The sequence below is a fragment of the Catharus ustulatus genome, chromosome 12, assembly GCF_009819885.2.
Source record: "Catharus ustulatus isolate bCatUst1 chromosome 12, bCatUst1.pri.v2, whole genome shotgun sequence".
Lineage (NCBI taxonomy): Eukaryota > Metazoa > Chordata > Aves > Passeriformes > Turdidae > Catharus > Catharus ustulatus.
The window spans coordinates 193,343-210,103 of NC_046232.1; the positions used below are offsets into that span (position 1 = coordinate 193,343).

General features: G+C 44.1%; 1 long non-coding RNA gene across 3 annotated transcripts in view; it reads right to left on the reverse strand.

Annotated features, from left to right (window-relative positions):
- Positions 1–5,758: 5,758 nt before the first annotated feature.
- Positions 5,759–16,761, reverse strand: part of LOC117002248 — a 30,431-nt gene continuing 19,428 nt past the window's right edge. Inside the window, exon 4 of one of the 3 annotated variants that reach the window (XR_004419241.1) lies at positions 5,759–9,209. This is a non-coding gene — a long non-coding RNA (uncharacterized LOC117002248). Of the gene's footprint in view, positions 9,260–11,109; positions 11,321–16,761 lie in introns of those variants that run through there. The other 2 variants (XR_004419243.1, XR_004419242.1) reach the window with 2 other exon arrangements.

Genomic DNA, 16,761 nt, shown 5'->3' on the forward strand with positions numbered 1-16,761 from the left:
CGGTACCACACTGCTGGTCATTGAATTGGCACAAACCCACGGAGAAATCGTAAGTTACAAACTGGTGGACAGATTTTATTAATTCAGCTGTTAACTTGGGGTTTTTTTACATTTCCCTGGGCAGAGAGTTGGTAGATACCCTATTCCTGGAACTGTTCAAAGTTGGGTTAGACAAGGTTCTGAGCAACTTGACCTGGTTGAAGACAGCCCTGCTTCTCTATGTTTAAAGGTCCCTTCCAAACCAAACTATTATATGATTCTATGATATCACAAAAATGAAGCTATGAAGTGTATCTGTGGCAAAAGATACAGTCCTATAGAAAATATACACACTGGAAGGGCTGTGGTTGGAATAGTAATAATCCGTGAATAGTGTCTTTAGAAAAGATGTGATGTTTTTCTAAGATTTGAAAGCTATAGGTTTTTCTTCATATAACCAAATGTTGCTCAAGAACACAGGGATTAAACTCTTTCAATTCAAAAGGGAAAAGAAAGAGTACAAAATAATAACAAAATCTCCACTCAAATAGCCTTTTTCCTTCTCTCTCAAATTATGCTTCAATAATTTTTCTTAATTTCTTCCGAAACAAGCTCCTCTTCCTTTCTTAAAGCAATAATAAATCACAATCTTTATTGATTTATTTTCCTCACATAGAGGAGTTTCTGAGCATACGTTTAAGTGCTATTAAAGAAACCTCTATCTTCACTGTCTTATACTTTTTTAACCATGTCAGAGGCATCAGTGGAGTTACAGTAATTTCACGAATACAAGCCGCAACAATTTGACAAAAATTTTGGTGGAAACCCGGAAGTGCGGCTAATAGTCGGGGGCGGCTAATATGTGAATAATTTTCTGACATTTACAACCCCAGACGTACCAGCCAGAGTGCCGAGCCAAGCACCTGCCAGTAAAAACCGGCATTTCGCAATTGTTACAGTGTTACCATGTTGCCCTGGCTCCCTGCAGGCAGCACGGGGGCCGGGGAGAGAGGCGGGAGAGCTCTCTTCTTCCCTCCTCTGCCGCAGCCCGGGGTGGGGGGGGGGGGGGTGCGCCGCCATTGCCGCGGCCCGGGGAGCCGACGGGGGCCCTGCGCCGTCATTGCCATGGCCCGGGGAGCCGACGGGGGGGGGGGCGCCGCCGTTGCCGCGGCTCCGGGGAGGGGGGGGAAGTGCGCGCCGCCATTGCCGCGGCCCGGGGAGGGGGGGGGAAGTGCACGCCGCCATTGCCGCGGCCCGGGAAGGAGGGGGGAAGTGCGCGCCACCATTGCCGCGGCGCGGGGAGGAGGCGGGGTGCTTTGTCCGCGCCCGCCGCCGGCGCCACGGGCGCGGGAAAGCTCCGTCCCCGCCCGCCGCCGCTGCCGTAGGAGCGGGGGAAGCTCCGTCCCTGCCTGCCACCGCGGGGCAGCGCCGACCCGGGGTGACCGAGCCCAGTGGCAGCGGCGGCCGGCCCCGAGCGGCAGCGCCGGGCTGGGCCACCTGGCCCCGTCAGCAGCCCCTAGCGGGCCGAGCCTGCACAGCCTTAGCTCAGCCAGTAAACCCCGCCCTCCCGCGGTTCTGTTACTAATTGCACGCGGGTCCTCGCTGCGAACGACAGAGCGGCTTATATTCGGGTGCGGCTTATTTATGGACAAAAACCGAAATATTTGCCAACACCCAGAGATGCGGCTTATACTCAGTGCGGCTTGTATTCGTGAATTTACTGTACTCTGTGGAGTTATTCTTAAGTGCCCAGTTTGGGTTACATCAGACAAGAGGGAAAACTTCATTTTAGCTATACCATACTTTCTTTTCTCTTTGTAGTCTTCTGGGCTGCTCAGAGACACAACAGAACCCCTAGACTGCCTTTTGTCATCACTCTCTGCATCCTGAAAGGCTGAAACAGAGCTGCATAAATGACACACACTTGGACTTCCTAATGAGCAAATTTATCTACTAGAAATGTCTGTACATATATTAAAGAATGAAGAGCACCTAAGGGTAAATAAACAATAGCTTTAAAGCTTTAACTTTATAGACTCATGAAATTATGCGTGGAGGAATCAAAACACAGATCTAGGAAAACCAGCAAAACATGAATAAAATATGTCATCAGAATCTTCCCATTCCACTGTCCCCCACCGCCTGAATTTTTTTAATATAGGCAAAGTTAATTTATGAGCAAAAGCTTTTCCATAGTATTTTAATGCTACTTGAATTGGAACACCAGATCTTAGTTTGCATTTCAGTGTTTCTGGCCCGTATTTTGGTTTTAACATGATGACACATCCCATTTTCCATAGTATTGATTGCTTCAATTTGTTTATACAGATTGCAGTATTTTGCATAATTCACCGATATGACTCAGTAAGTCTGATTTTCATAATCTTATAATTTATATTTTAAATTGCTGGAAGCACATAATTTAAATGTTTATGTGTAGTTCTACATTACATATGGATTCTGTGTACCTCTGGATTCCATCTGTGGACACACTGAGACTAGCCATTTATTATGAAAACTTTCACCTCACGTAATATTAGGAGTCCTAAATCATAAACAAATCATACATCAAAAACAAGACTGTACTTGCTTGCTATCTATTTCTCTATATAAAGACAAGGGTTTTAATGTCTTCATACAGGCATTCACCTAGATGATCATGTTTTGCTAAAATCAGTAGATGTTTCTCAGTTCCATAAAGGAAGTAAGGAATTGCAAATAATCTTAGTGCAAATTTTAAGCACACTATCAACTGTTTTGAAGATGAGAAGCCAAAATTCCAGCCTTTATTAATGACTCTTATCCATTGTGAGGATTCACTTCTACAGAAAAAAACTACTTTTCCCAATAGAGGTATCCAAAGTCATGTCACAGCATGATACACTGCTAGTCATGTTTGGATTTAAGATTAGGCATAGCTAGCAAAATAACACTGTGTAACAATTCCACACCAGAGTTGTATTTATGGTCAGCTGCAGCCTGTTCCTAAGGAAGAAAAACCGTTGTAGACTCTTGTTTCTTAATATGCAGAGCTATGAACCTTCAGCCAGACAGGATCGAAGCCCAGCTTTGCTCTGCAGGTACAAAGTAGCCTTTTACAGAACACTGGTATTATTAATGTCTTTCTGAAAATACAACATGAACAATTTAGCAATCTTCTAATCTGTTTACTGGACTCCACATGCAGAGGTTTGATTTACACATTTATCTTTAAGCTGACCTGCCTTATAATGACATGTCATGTTGCAAGAAATGAAAAAATTGTATTCCCCAACAAAACCTGTAAATATAGAAACTACCTTCTATATAATCCACTGCTGAATTCAGTGGAGAGTTTTGGTGTAAGAATAAGACATATTAAACCAGAACAAATTGGTACCATCACTATATTGAGACCGTTTCATTCTGCTCCATTTAAGAATTTTAGCTTCAGGACTCAGCACTGAAAAAGATTTACTCTGCTGCTCTCTGAAAATAGACTTTATCCTAAAGTAAAATGTAAAGCTAATGTGTTTTAAAGATAAAACTAAGAGACCATTGCATTACATATTTATCACCTGATTGTTTTTGAAGTTACTTTCAAAAATAACCTTTCTTACTTTCTTGTACATGAGCTTTTTGCTGCTGAGTTGTGAAATCCAATCCATCCTTTAAAGGCTTTTTAAGCAAAAGTACATTATGACTGACTGAGTAGCTTCTATTTTTTCAGTGGTAGCTATGGTTATGGATGAATGCTTTCAACAGAAGTTAAAAGAGAAAATAAGTCACTGATGATACCAAATCAGAGCCTTGTGTGCTTAGTGAAGCCTGACATAATCTTCAGGTTTCCGTTAGCATGGAGAGCTTACACAGTGTCTTAGTTTTCCACAACGAAAATATCCACAAAAAGGTTTTCTTGCAAAACTTTTATCTTCAAGATTCTATCAGCAGAAGTCACCTATGACACCAAACAGTTAAATGACATGAATGGCGGAGCGGGTGGAGAAAAGAGGGAAAAAAAAAAAAAGATGCATCTGTTGACAAGGACAATAAAACAATTTTTGTAATTCAGTAACTCTGTTTATGGACGTTTTGTTATCATCCTCCTCATTTCTTGTGGACTTCTTCCCAAAGATTGCACTTACCTAACACACCCAGACATCAGCACTTACGCACCTAGTTCAGGATATGTTTAAAGAACTTGTTGTTTTTAATCTCTGCATTTATTGTAAACTGTGATAAGATACCTTCGCCTTGTAACTGTGTGGATCCTTTGATTTTGAACTGGGTTGGTTTTGCAAGCACAGAGATGATTTGCAAATGGGGAATTGGGTGTTCACAGCAATGCATCTGCACCAACCGCTGGGTCAGGGCAACTCCAGTTCCCGTGCGTTTGACCAGCTTCATGCCACTGCATTTCTGAATTGGTATAGTAATGTGCTGAATCAAACTCACCATGAAAGGCACAACATCAATGGAGGAAATACGTGTACTCCTCACCTAAGTGCCTGCCCTTTATACAGCTTACCTCTTGCACCAAGTAGGTTAGTGCTGATAAATAGCTGGAGTGCAGTCTCAGCCCTAGTAACATAATGCTATGAACCATCTTGCATTCAGTGGCTAATCCAGACTTCTCCCTTCTCTGCCAGACCACAAACCTTTCATCATAAACTTCTCCATTCATCTTACACTGGCATGAAGAGGAGACCCATATTGGATAGATCTATAGATGTTTTGTTAGTAGCACATGTTTTGGATGCTGAAATTGTGTGAGAACATACTGTGATCCAGCTGCAGGTGTTTACTAAATAGGAAATAAGTAGAAATATCATGGAGGCACTCTAGGAATTAAGCAATTCAATATTAATTTAATTTACTCAGTGTTTATGTTAGCTGATTCAAATCTAAATCTGCTGCTCTTCTGAGTTTATTCCTGTTCTCCAGACACACATTTCCCTAGACATGGTTAGCCCTGAGTATCCCTTCTGAACCATCACTGTAAGTAAGGAAATGCCAGCTCCACACAGAAGGGGTGCTGACATGAGGTGTCCTGGGAGCCCCAGGGGAGACCAGACAGCAACAGCCCAGGCTGTGCACGTCCTCAGAGGCATGGTAGATGTTGTGCAAAAGTTTAGATGATTCTATATTTAGATTAATGTAAGTAATATCCGTTTCCAGATTTTTTTCCCTTATAAATTGTTTCTACATGCTACACAGAAAGATAAAATCGGGTGAGATGGTGTTGGGGGAGAGAGAAGTGAAAAGAAGTGTTTTAATGCCATTAACAGCTTATTGAGTTCTGGTTGTTCCTGTTTCAAAAAACCAAGTGATAGAAAGGGTTTTTCAAGTGAATTGTCAGGTAGTTAGAACACAGAAGTATTCATTTCCTCTTATCACTCATAGTTGTAATAGGTTTATCCTTTCTCGATGTAACTTTTGTCTTCTAAAACACAGCTGTTATCCTGAAGGTAGAATAAAAGAGAACCCTTGTAAATTTAATAACAAAAGACCATAAATAAATATCACAGGTCTTCTGGAATGGATATTTTAATTTAAGAAAGACAACTATAAATTCTTTAATAGCTGGTATCTTAGGTAACCACATAGGATATAGGGAAGAATCAACTACCATGTCCAGACTCAGAGCCAGACTCAGCACAAGAAAACCCACATAAGAAATCAAAGCTTGAAAGACTAAATTTCCTTTTATTTGATACTTTTAGACTTGAAAATCAGGCTATTTGCAACACTAAAAGGTTTTTGGCCCTTAATTGTTAGTAAAAGGAAAATATTTGTTAAATATTCTCATAATAGAAGTTTTATTTTTTTGTTCACTGACAACATAGTTAAACACACAGTTTATGTCACACTGCAAATTGAAGGAATATATATTAAGAAAAACAGGCAATTTATAATTAGACTTACTCTTATTAGAAGGTGCATCCTGTAAGCTGTTAAGACTTGTAAAAATGTGACCAAACACACATCAGTGCAGTGAGATATATCAGAAGTTTAACAAAAACAATTTTCCTAGGGTTAAGAAGTGCTTAAACTGTTGTTATTAATACTGATTATTTTATGAACACATAATAACCATCTGTACTAGGATGCCTGAGATTGTGGTGGAACTGCAAACAGCATTCAAAACATGGATATACCAATTACTTTATGTTAATAATATTTGGGGTTTATTTCTATTAAGATAATTTACATCAGGCTGTTTATGTTTTTTACACCATTAATTGAGCTGATGTGAGCTGAGAGAAAACTCCAGAGCTTCCAACTGCTTGCTTAATTAGGTACTCATTTGTCTGTTTTAGCATACATTTTCTCAGTTATATGCAAAAAAATTAAACACAGCAAAACTTGGGAAACCTCTTTTCATTTTGAGCTGCTAATGAACTCCTAGTCTCTGCTTCCTAAATTTGGTGCGTCGTCAGTCTAGGAGATGACCTTCCTTCTTATGGCAACTTACTTTCTGCAAAATTTGTAGTGAGAGATTTCATCTAAAAGCGGTTTTTTAAAAAAAAAAACCCAGAGCTTTATCAGTCCTGTTATTCTTAACTGCTTTCTTGTTGTTTCTTCAAACATTTAATGATAGCCTAAGGTTTGACACCTCTTTACAAAAGCAATGTTGACCTTTTAGTGGTACATATTAATTAATGTATTTTAATAGTTTTGTTTGTTTTTTAATAGTTTTTTCTAATTATATCCTCTGTATTTTACCTATGACCAAAGGTTTGTTAGTCAATATTTCATCACATTTTCTTGTAATGCTGTTTAAGATAATTTGCCATATTCTGTTCATTCTGTTCCTCTCCTAAGGTACATTGTTTCTGTGAGACTAGAAACAAAATCATAATTCATCACATTGCAACTTTAACCTCACAAGACCTAATGGCTCTGGGACTCAAAAGAAATACTCAGTTCACATTGTTGTCTAGGCAGAAAGCTATTTATCCATTCAGCAAGGTAGTACACATTGCTCTTTTGAGGACATTAACAATAGGTATTTTCAGAAATACAGAACATTATCTGCCAAAACTATTTTGTAAATCTCAGTACACTTGCAGTTCAAGACTGAACAAAGAATATTTAATACCAATGTTATGACACTCTGTGTCTGTTTCAGGTGGGCTTCTCTTGTCTATATTTTCAGGTGACAGATTAAAAAGTATTTCCAAAGTATCAGTATTTTTGGTTGATGAACATAATGTAATCTTTTTTTCATAAAACCAGTGGGCTGACTTCCATAGCGATATCTCATGCACTAATTGAGAGCTATAATGTATTACACAAGTGTTCACACAGGCTGATTTCATGTGTGTGATGTATAGTAAATGCACACAGAAGATTGGTGCACTTTAGTAGCCTTCTGTCAAACAAACAATCTCAGGTAAAATGCAGAAGCCAAGAGTTTCTAGTTTCTAAAAACCAAATATGTGTCAAACAAGTCCTTTGTTCTATGACCAATAAAACTCTTGATTTTGATCCTCTATGACTCTCACTTCATTTTATGGTCTTCATGTCATTATTTCTAATAAATCAAAGAAGAGACTGACTCATCATGGAAAATTGTGTAAAAGTAGGACAAAGATAGAGATAAATCCAGGAGATGTGGACGAAGGAAAGAAAATTGATTTATTTGCAGAAAGTTTTCTGTGGACTAAGCCTGGAAATGAGAATGTTTTGTGAAATGTAGAGGATATTAAATCATGTCTAAACCTAAGTTAAAACACTCAGTACACTGCACTGTTTTAAGTGAATCACAAAACTTACAGATGAAATTGCAGTGCTAAAAAATACAGGCCAAATAGATAGTAACTGCACTAGAGTAAAAATGGCACTACTTGGAACTCCTTCATCTTTAATTATTTCCCAAGTTTTACAGTTGAGTTGTTTGGCTTGAAAAACTGCTGACATCCCGCAAATGTCTAATGCAGTCTGTAGGTTGAATCCAAGAAAAACATGTATTGTGCCAGAGGTCATTTAACAAAATTCGATAAAGTCAATATTTAGGGGTAAAAATGGTCTAAAATCTTCTAGATAGATAGATAGTTAGATAGATAATTGGAACAGATTTCAGTGCTTTGCTTACCTTTTGTTATCCCTTTTGCACTGAAATTGGGAAAGTATTCCTCCTTTTTCCTTCTTTTCTTTTTCTGGTCAATAGAAACTTGTTTTCAAAGGCACAAAACAGTGACATTCATCAGTCATGTAGAGTACAATGTTCAGTATTTAGTGTCATCAAATCGCTTTTTCTTTTATGCACATCACCCTAACCTATCTGGTTTTCCCTTGGGCACACATTCATGTCCTGTATAAATTTACTAGCTGTGAGTGGAAAATTTCATGGTGCTTAACAGTATTCTACTCAAAGCTTTCACTACATTAAGACATTCTAGGTTAAACACAGTAAAATTTTTTCTAAGTTGCATGTACAGTCAATTGGCTATGTACTATTAAATTCATAATAGTTACATGTAAATGGCATTTTCTTCATATAGAACAGTTTCATTCTTCCATACAAATGGTTTTTTTATTGACAAGAAAGGTGTTTTCTGTATAAACAGAAATAATAATAAACTATCCAGGCTAAATAAAGTTGTTGAGAAATAAAGTAAAATACAATTATTCACAGGGAGAAATCCATATCATGTGAAAGAATATTTTATTTTTTTTGCAATGGTTTTTGCACATTGACTGCACACGCATCACTTAGGATGAGAACACGTCAGTAAGACTGTGATTTTGTGTGTGTGTGTGTGTGTGTGTGTGTGTGTATATGTGTGTGTGTGTGTGTGTGAAAATAGGCATGAAGAATATTTAATTAAAAATAAAAATTTCTTAAGAAACTATATAAATTAATACAGACCTCTTATCCACCAATACTAGGCTTTCTTTTTCTGTTGCATTTTTTACATTTACATTTTTTACATTCCAAAATATTTAATTTGTATTCTCAGACACAAATATTAAAGCTAGTTACATTTGCATATTTCATGCAGTATTGAAGCAAACAGTAGCAACAAGAGCAACACTATGACATGAGGAAAATATGTTTATTTTTCAGTTTGGAATGCCTTTTAGCCGTCAGTGAGGGCTGTTAGGATGGCTGTAGCACCTGAACAGCTGCCTCTGTTGAAGGTGTCCGCACATCCTCTGTTCTGTTCATGGGTCAAACACCCAGCCTTGCAGTGTCTGCAGTTCTTAGGGAGATGCTTGCAGTGGACTTGACTGGGCTGTCAGTCCTAATTGGGAGAAATCACTTGTGAGGGCATGTAACCCTGACAGGAGAGACCTAGATGGGGCAGTTATTTGGAAAAGAGTAAAAAGTGGAATCTTATCTAACTCACATTGAAAATAAATAAAATAAATCCGTGTTTTTCACAATCAAGATTAAATAGTACCACAGTAAAATCACAAAGGATTTAACAATTCAAATCTCCAATGAAAAACCATTCTTTCAGTGTGTTATTCTAACCTTTCACTGGCTTTGGACAATAGAACAAAAGCCATTATTATTCAATCTGAATTTATTCAGATTATAGAATAGACTAAACCTAGAAGCCAATGCTTGCATAAATTAATTCAATTTCTTTGCTTTCAATGTGAATAATGGAAAATATTTATCAATATATGTACTGTGACATACTGGGAAAACTGGCAAAAATTTACATTGACTCTGATTCATTACTTTAGATATGATTCTGTGGAGTAGAGAAGTCTGGATTTACGTCCCTGAACATGCAATTCTTTGTTCATCCCTAAAAAAGATACAGCACCTTTATCTCTTTGTTCTCCCCCTTTCCTGTCTTGTGGAAAGCAATCTCAGCTTGGTAACAATGAGTTAATGGATTAGCCCCATAGGTGGTTTTTGCTTTATTTTTTGTTTCCCATTTGCCTGTTGTGTCTTAGTCCAAGCTAGACTTAGTGGTATAATGCAGTTGATACAGAGCCAGTAAGATCAACACAGAGCTCCTAGTTTAGTCACTTAACCAGTGCAGAGATAGAAGAACAGAAAACCCATTCCTCCCAAATTAAATTTATATCCAAAAGAAACCAGCAATTCTAATAGCCTCAAAATATTTTTCCATTCTGTATAAATTAGCAGGGTATATGATACAAAATAAATTTTTTGTTCTCATTTTAATGCTGGTCCAGATATCTCCATTCCTACTATAAATTTAAATGGAGAAATGACATATTGACTTCAGATTCAGTAACTGAGAAAAAAATAATGCAGTGATAGATATGAATTAATCAATGGTCACGGAAGACAGCAGTTATTCAAACAGGGTGGAATCCTCAGATTACTTCATTTGCATTAAAAAAACAAATTGAGAAAATTATGCAACTGAGGCAAATTATACTGTTTGAAGAGAGACTTGGATTAAGGACATATGATGCATGGGAGCTGAAATGAAAAGTCAAAGGTCAAGAAAAAAGTGCAATTTTAAAATAATTCGGTCTATCTCTGGAATCAGACCTCTTTATCTTAGACATGTGCAGAAAACCTGTGGATCTATATTGATATGTGGTTTGAAAGCTCCAGGCTTTTTCATTTTTTTTTTTTTTTTCTGATGTTAAATATATTACTTTTAAGAACGACAAACCCTGCTTTTGAAGAATGATCCTGACCTATTATGAAAAAGGGTTGGACTTCTGGGCTTTTTTATAATACTGACCTACATTGTTGCCTTCGTTGGGGGGAAACGAAGGCAAGTGGCGACCTGGTTAGAGCGGGCCACGGCGAACACACACACACACTTACTATCCCAGTCGCTGGACAAATCACTCGCTACACTGATGCAGTCGACGGTGAAATGCATTTATTTCTCGGCAAATGCCGGCTTAAGTAACTTTGGTACAGCTGTGATTGGCTAACGCCATGGAGAGGGCAGGGCCTAACTCCTCGTGCATAACGATGTCTTCTGAACGAACTTTCTAGCTCACCACATTTCCCCCCTCTCCATGACCAATAAGCCTTCGCAGCTGTGCTAAACTGATGTTAGTAACAACTCGTGAAACATATTAGTAACAACACGCGAACTATTTTAAACGTCTAAATGCAATCGCAACTTGGTTATAACTTATCCAGTCTAACAATGAAAAGGGAACCGAACATTAACACAGGTACAACAACTGCAACTAGTCCCACTAGGGTGAACACATGGGTGGTAAACAGGGCTGTTGGGTAAACAGGGGAATTGAACTGATTTCATTGCCGGAGCTTTTGGCCGTGACGTTGGAACTTGTCTTCGAGTTCTTTGCTTCGCCGATGAAGCGAGTTTGGCAACGACAGAACACCGAAGCATGAAGATGGAACGCGAGGCTGATGAGATGGATCACGGCGGTGAACCTGTCAAAAGAAACTCAGAGATTTCGTTAGTTTCATCGGTTTTGTTAGACAGCACGGGCTTTATGGATTTTAATGGGCACCACTTGATGACATCATCATTTTTTTACTGCCGCGTACTCTCTGCCCGTTACAACTAGCTTCCATCGTTTCTTTAGTGCAGGAAGCTTCTGCTGTCTCCAGAGCAGTCACTGCTTCAGAGGTTAGCTCCAGTTCACTTGCTGTGGTGTCATCACTTACATTCTTTCTAGTCTCTGGCACTGTCTTAGCAGTGCATCCTCCACAGTAACACCCAGTTCAGCTGCTTTCTGAATTTCTTTCTCTTCCTCTTCTCTTGCCTGCTCAATGCACTCTGTCAGAGCAGCAGATATCCATGATGGTGATCTCTCCTCAATGCTGCTCACCAACCTTTCTTCTTCCACAACAGTAACAGCAACTGCATGTACCAGCCCTTCAGATCCTTACTCCATCCTCAGGGTCTCCTCTAACTTTTCTGCTCTCTCTTCCTCTGAGGTTTGTTCTCTCATTGCTTCAGCATCTTTCACTCGTTGGGCTTCCATCTTTTCCTGTTCTGCTGCTTCATACTCCGATAAAGGAACAACAGCTGGAATATCAGAATGTTCTTCAGCTGTTTCTGCCATGTCTTCTCTTGCTTGTTACCTGCAGCTGAGTCCATGCACCAGGGCGCTGGCAGAGGAATTCTCGCATGTGTGGGCACGCTCCTGCCTGGACTGCTGGATGGGGACCCGGTGCCCCTCCAGGAGGCGTGCCCGCAGTCCTGGCGCGAGAAGAAGCTGATGGAGGGACTGCTGCGTGGATGGGAGCTAGATGTTCTTCTTCTGTGACTGGCTGGTTCGATGCCCAGATGCCTTGGGGCAAATCTCCTGTCTTTCTCCCCGCTTCTTTTCCCTGTGGTTTTTTTTTTTTTTTTTTTTTGACTTTTAAAAATAACATTGCCCACTTTATTTTGAACTTCCACGCTATTGGGGCGAACGATGAAGAAATTAATTCTTTTCTTTACGTTTCAGTAGTGCTACAGGTTTGGCTTCACCGCGAAGGGTGGGAAGCAGCAGCAGCTCGTGTTTACGGAGCTGCGGCACCAACCTGGGCCAGGGCTGTGGGGTGTGAGGCACCCCCCGTTCCTCCCGATGGGCTGGGAGCGGGGGGCTCTCCCTCTGCCACCTTCCCATCCTCTTCAGAGATGCCCTCCGCCGCCTGGAACAGCTCCTCGGCGAGGGCGGCAATGCGGGACGGCACCTCTTCCCTCAGCAGCTCCCGCAGCAGCGCTTCCACAGCCTCCACCCGCGGCCCCGCCATGGCCCCTCATGTTCGTCACTGCCTGTGTGTGAGGTGCGAGAAAGCTCTTGGCCCCGCCCCTCGCCCTCAGGCTCGGCGCCATCTTGTGACGCGTAGAGCAGCGGTTTTTTTTTTTTTTTTTTTTTTAAAAACTTCTTCAGGGCTTGCCTCTTTAAAAATGCCCTGAGGCTCACATATTTTCTTGCAGTCTGGCGACTGATTAGTAGCTGGATTGGGGGTTGAGATAAGGGACTGGGGCCACGAGCGGTTGTCAGTTTTCGACCCCGCACGATCATCAGACGCAGACTGAGTGGCGGCCACCTCCACTTTCGGTGTGATTTTTAAACAGTCTCGGGCCGCTCTCCAAGTTTCCCGTTTCAACAATGCTCCCTCCAGAGTCCTCACAACTCCTCCCCAGCTCTCCAAACGTTTACCAGAGCTGGAGACAATCGCGTTGTTAGCGCAGGCGTTAGTACACTCCCTCCAGCACCCTGAATGCAGGGTGTCTGTGGTACGGTCTATCGCCCTCAATTTTAACAACTGCATGATTACGTAATCAAAATCCCTTAATTTGCATTGGATGCCACATTGCCTATGCAATTGGGGAACTACCTTGCCAAGCGCATCCATTTCTTGGCAGTACGTGAGCGTCCTCACCGTCGGGGTCAGATCCAGCTGCCTCGACCGCCCACCTCTTCCAGCGCGAGTCCCGTCACCCGGACCGCCCTCAGCCGCGTGTATCGGGGGCTATTCCCTCACCCGAACACCTGAGGGCGATCCCGGGTTTCGGCACCATTATGTTGCCTTCGTTGGGGGGAAACGAAGGCAAGTGGCGACCTGGTTAGAGCGGGCCACGGCGAACACACACACACACTTACTATCCCAGTCGCCGGACAAATCACTTGCTACACTGATGCAGTCGACGATGAAATGCATTTATTTCTCGGCAAACGCCGGCTTAAGTAACTTTGGTACAGCTGTGATTGGCTAACGCCATGGAGAGGGCGGGGCCTAACTCCTCGTGCATAACGATGTCTTCTGAACGAACTTTCTAGCTCACCACACTACATACTGCCCGTGTTGCATTAAGACATATTACAGTGCTCAGCCTTTGTTCAGCAAGAATTATTCTAGAGGCTTTGCTTGATATTAGGTGTAAAAACTTATTCTTTGTAGAATTTGAACTGCTAATACTTACATGATGAAACAAAACTTGAAATACCTTCTTAAAATAGGTTGTTTTTACAAATCTGACATTGAGGCACTTCCAAATGATACCACAAATTCATAATTCTCAAAAATTTGCCAAATATTTGGAACAAACATCAACAGCAGTATTTATTAGCCACTTATGAGTCTTAAAACAGTAACCATGCTGTGACAGTGTAGAAGCCTTTTCAGATCTTCAGACTTGCTTTATAAAACTGAAAGCACACTTTTAGAGTGCATATGCAACATGTATGAAAGTGCTTAAATTAAGCTGCATATGCAAAGGTACTAGGCACTTCACCTGATCTCCACTTAATTTCATCATTTTTCTCTTCAAATTAGTCATACACCTCTACCATTTAACAAGTGATGAAACAAATGACATGTAAAGTTAGTCAACAGGCCATGCATCTGTCACATGTGTCAATGTAACCAGTAATAATGCATGTGAAGTGTGAATCCAAGTGTATGGAAAATTTTCTAGCTCTCTGGATTTTTTGTGAGTTCAGTCCAGGTAAGGAGAGACAATCCTGTGACCAAAAAGGAGCACAGTCTGACAAAGGCACTAAGTGACCAACACATGCTGCCTGCAGGATTATTTTACTTACTATCACTAAAAAGCAATAACTAAACCTTTCCCATGCTCCATTTACCTTTATTATGCTGATAGTACCTGAAAATATCAAGGAAGCCATTGAAAAGTACAGTAATTTCACGACTATAAGGCACACCCTTTTGACTAAAATTTTCCCCTGAACCCGGAAGTGCGCCTTATAGTCCGGTGCGCCTTATCTGATGTGCAAAGTTCAGAAATTTGCAAACCCGGAAGTGAGAGCTGCGAGCCGCGGGGCGAGCCGGCAGGGCCGCGGCTGCTGGGTGGAGGCGGGGCCACGGGGCTGCAGCTGCCGGGTGGAGGCGGGGCCGAAGGGCCGGGACTGCCGGGTGCCCACGGGGCCAGGACTGCCAGCTGCCTGCGGGGCCGGGGCTGTTGACTGGAGGCGGGGCCGCGGGACCGGGGCCACTGGGTGGAGGCGAGGCTGGGGCTGCTGGGTGCCTTCGGGACCGGGGCTTCCGGGTGCCTGTGGGGCCACGGGACTGGGGCCGCTGGGTGTCCGTGGGAGCGGGGCTTCCGGGTGCCTGCAGGACTGAGGCTACTGGGTGCCTGCCTGACCGGGGCTGCTGGGTGCCCGCGGGGCCGCGGGACCAGGGCTTCCAGGTGCCGGCGGCACCGGGGCTGCTGGGTGCCCGCGGGGCCAGGGCTGCTGGGTGCCTGCAGGACCGGGGCTGCTAGGTGCCCGCGGGGCCATGGGACCGGGGCTGCTGGGTGCCCACGGGGCCGCGGCTTCCAGGTGCCTGGAGGACCGGGGCTGCTGGGTGCCCGCGGGGCCGCACACTGGGGCTGCTGGGTGCCCGCGGGGCTGTGGGACCGGGGCTGCTAGGTGCCCGCAGGGCCGCACACCGGGGCTTCCAGGTGCCTGCGGGACCGGGGCTGCTGGGTGCCCGCGGGGCTGTAGGACAGGGGCTTCCAGGTGCCTGCGGGGCCATGGGACCGGGGCTGCTGGGTGCCCGCGGGGCTGCGAGGCTGGGGCTCCTGGCTGGAGGCGGGGTCGGGGCTGCTGGGTGCCCGCGGGGCTATGGGACCGGAGCTGCTGGGTGCCCGTGGGAGCGGGGCTTCCAGGTGCCTGGAGGACCGGGGCTGCTGGGTGCCCGTGGGAGCGGGGCTTCCAGGTGCCTGCGGGGCCGCGGGACCGGGGCTGCTGGGTGCCTGCCCGACTGGGGCTGCTGGGTGCCCGCGGGGCCACGGCTTCCAGGTTCCGGCAGCACCGGGGCTGCTGGGTGCCTGCGGGGCCGGGGCTTCCAGGTTCCGGCAGCACCGAGGCTGCTGGGTGCCTGCAGGACCGGGGCTGCTGGGTGCCCGCGGGGCCATGGGACCGGGGCTGCTGGGTGCCCACGGGGCCGCGGCTTCCAGGTGCCTGGAGGACCGGGGCTGCTGGGTGCCCGCGGGGCTGCGAGGCCGGGGCTCCTGGCTGGAGGCGGGGTCGGGGCTGCTGGGTGCCCGTGGGGCTGTGACGCCGGGGCTCCTGGCTGGAGGCGGGGTCGGGGCTGCTGGGTGCCCGCGGGGCCGTGGGACCAGGGCTGCTGGGTGCCCGCGGGGCCGCACACCGGGGCTGCTGGGTGCCCATGGGGCTGTGGAACCGGGGCTGCTGGGTGCCCGCGGGGCCGCACACCAGGGCTTCCAGGTGCCCGCGGGACTGGGGCTGCTGGGTGCCTGCGGGGCTGCGAGGCCGGGGCTCCTGGCTGGAGGCGGGGTCGGGCTTGCCAGGTGGAGGCGGGGCCACGGTGCCGCGGCAGCCGGATGGAGGCGGGGCCTCGTCCAGCAAACACGTGGGGGGAGCTGGGGGCGGAGCCTCGCTGCAAAAAATAAAAAGTGCGCCCTATAGTCCGGTGCGCCTTATCTGATCTACAAAGTTGCGAATTTTGCCGACTCCTGGGGGTGCGCCTTATAGTCCGGTGCGCCTTATGGTCGTGAAATTACTGTAAGTACAAATCTGTAATAATGCTCTACAATGAATTACTCAAACTGATGAGTTTTTCTAGTATATGGCCTGCTACAAAAGCAATACTCATTAAATAATGCTTTCTTTTGGGAAAATATGAAGTGATTATGAAACTTAAGACAAACAGGTAAAAAGAAAGCTAGCAAAAAATAGCACAGATAAAATTAGGGTAAGATAGGTTGAAGCTTTCTTCCCAGAGGAAAAGTAACAAAGAAAATGTGACTAAGAAAGCTATAGGAAAAGACCACTGAGAGGCATTATTTAGACTTGTGCTATTTTTGTACAAGTTATGGAAAAGTAAAGCATGGGAAAAAGGCAGAGTTACATATTTTTAGCATTTACTACTCTATTGCTCTTTCTGTCTTTCACGGTAATGTGTGC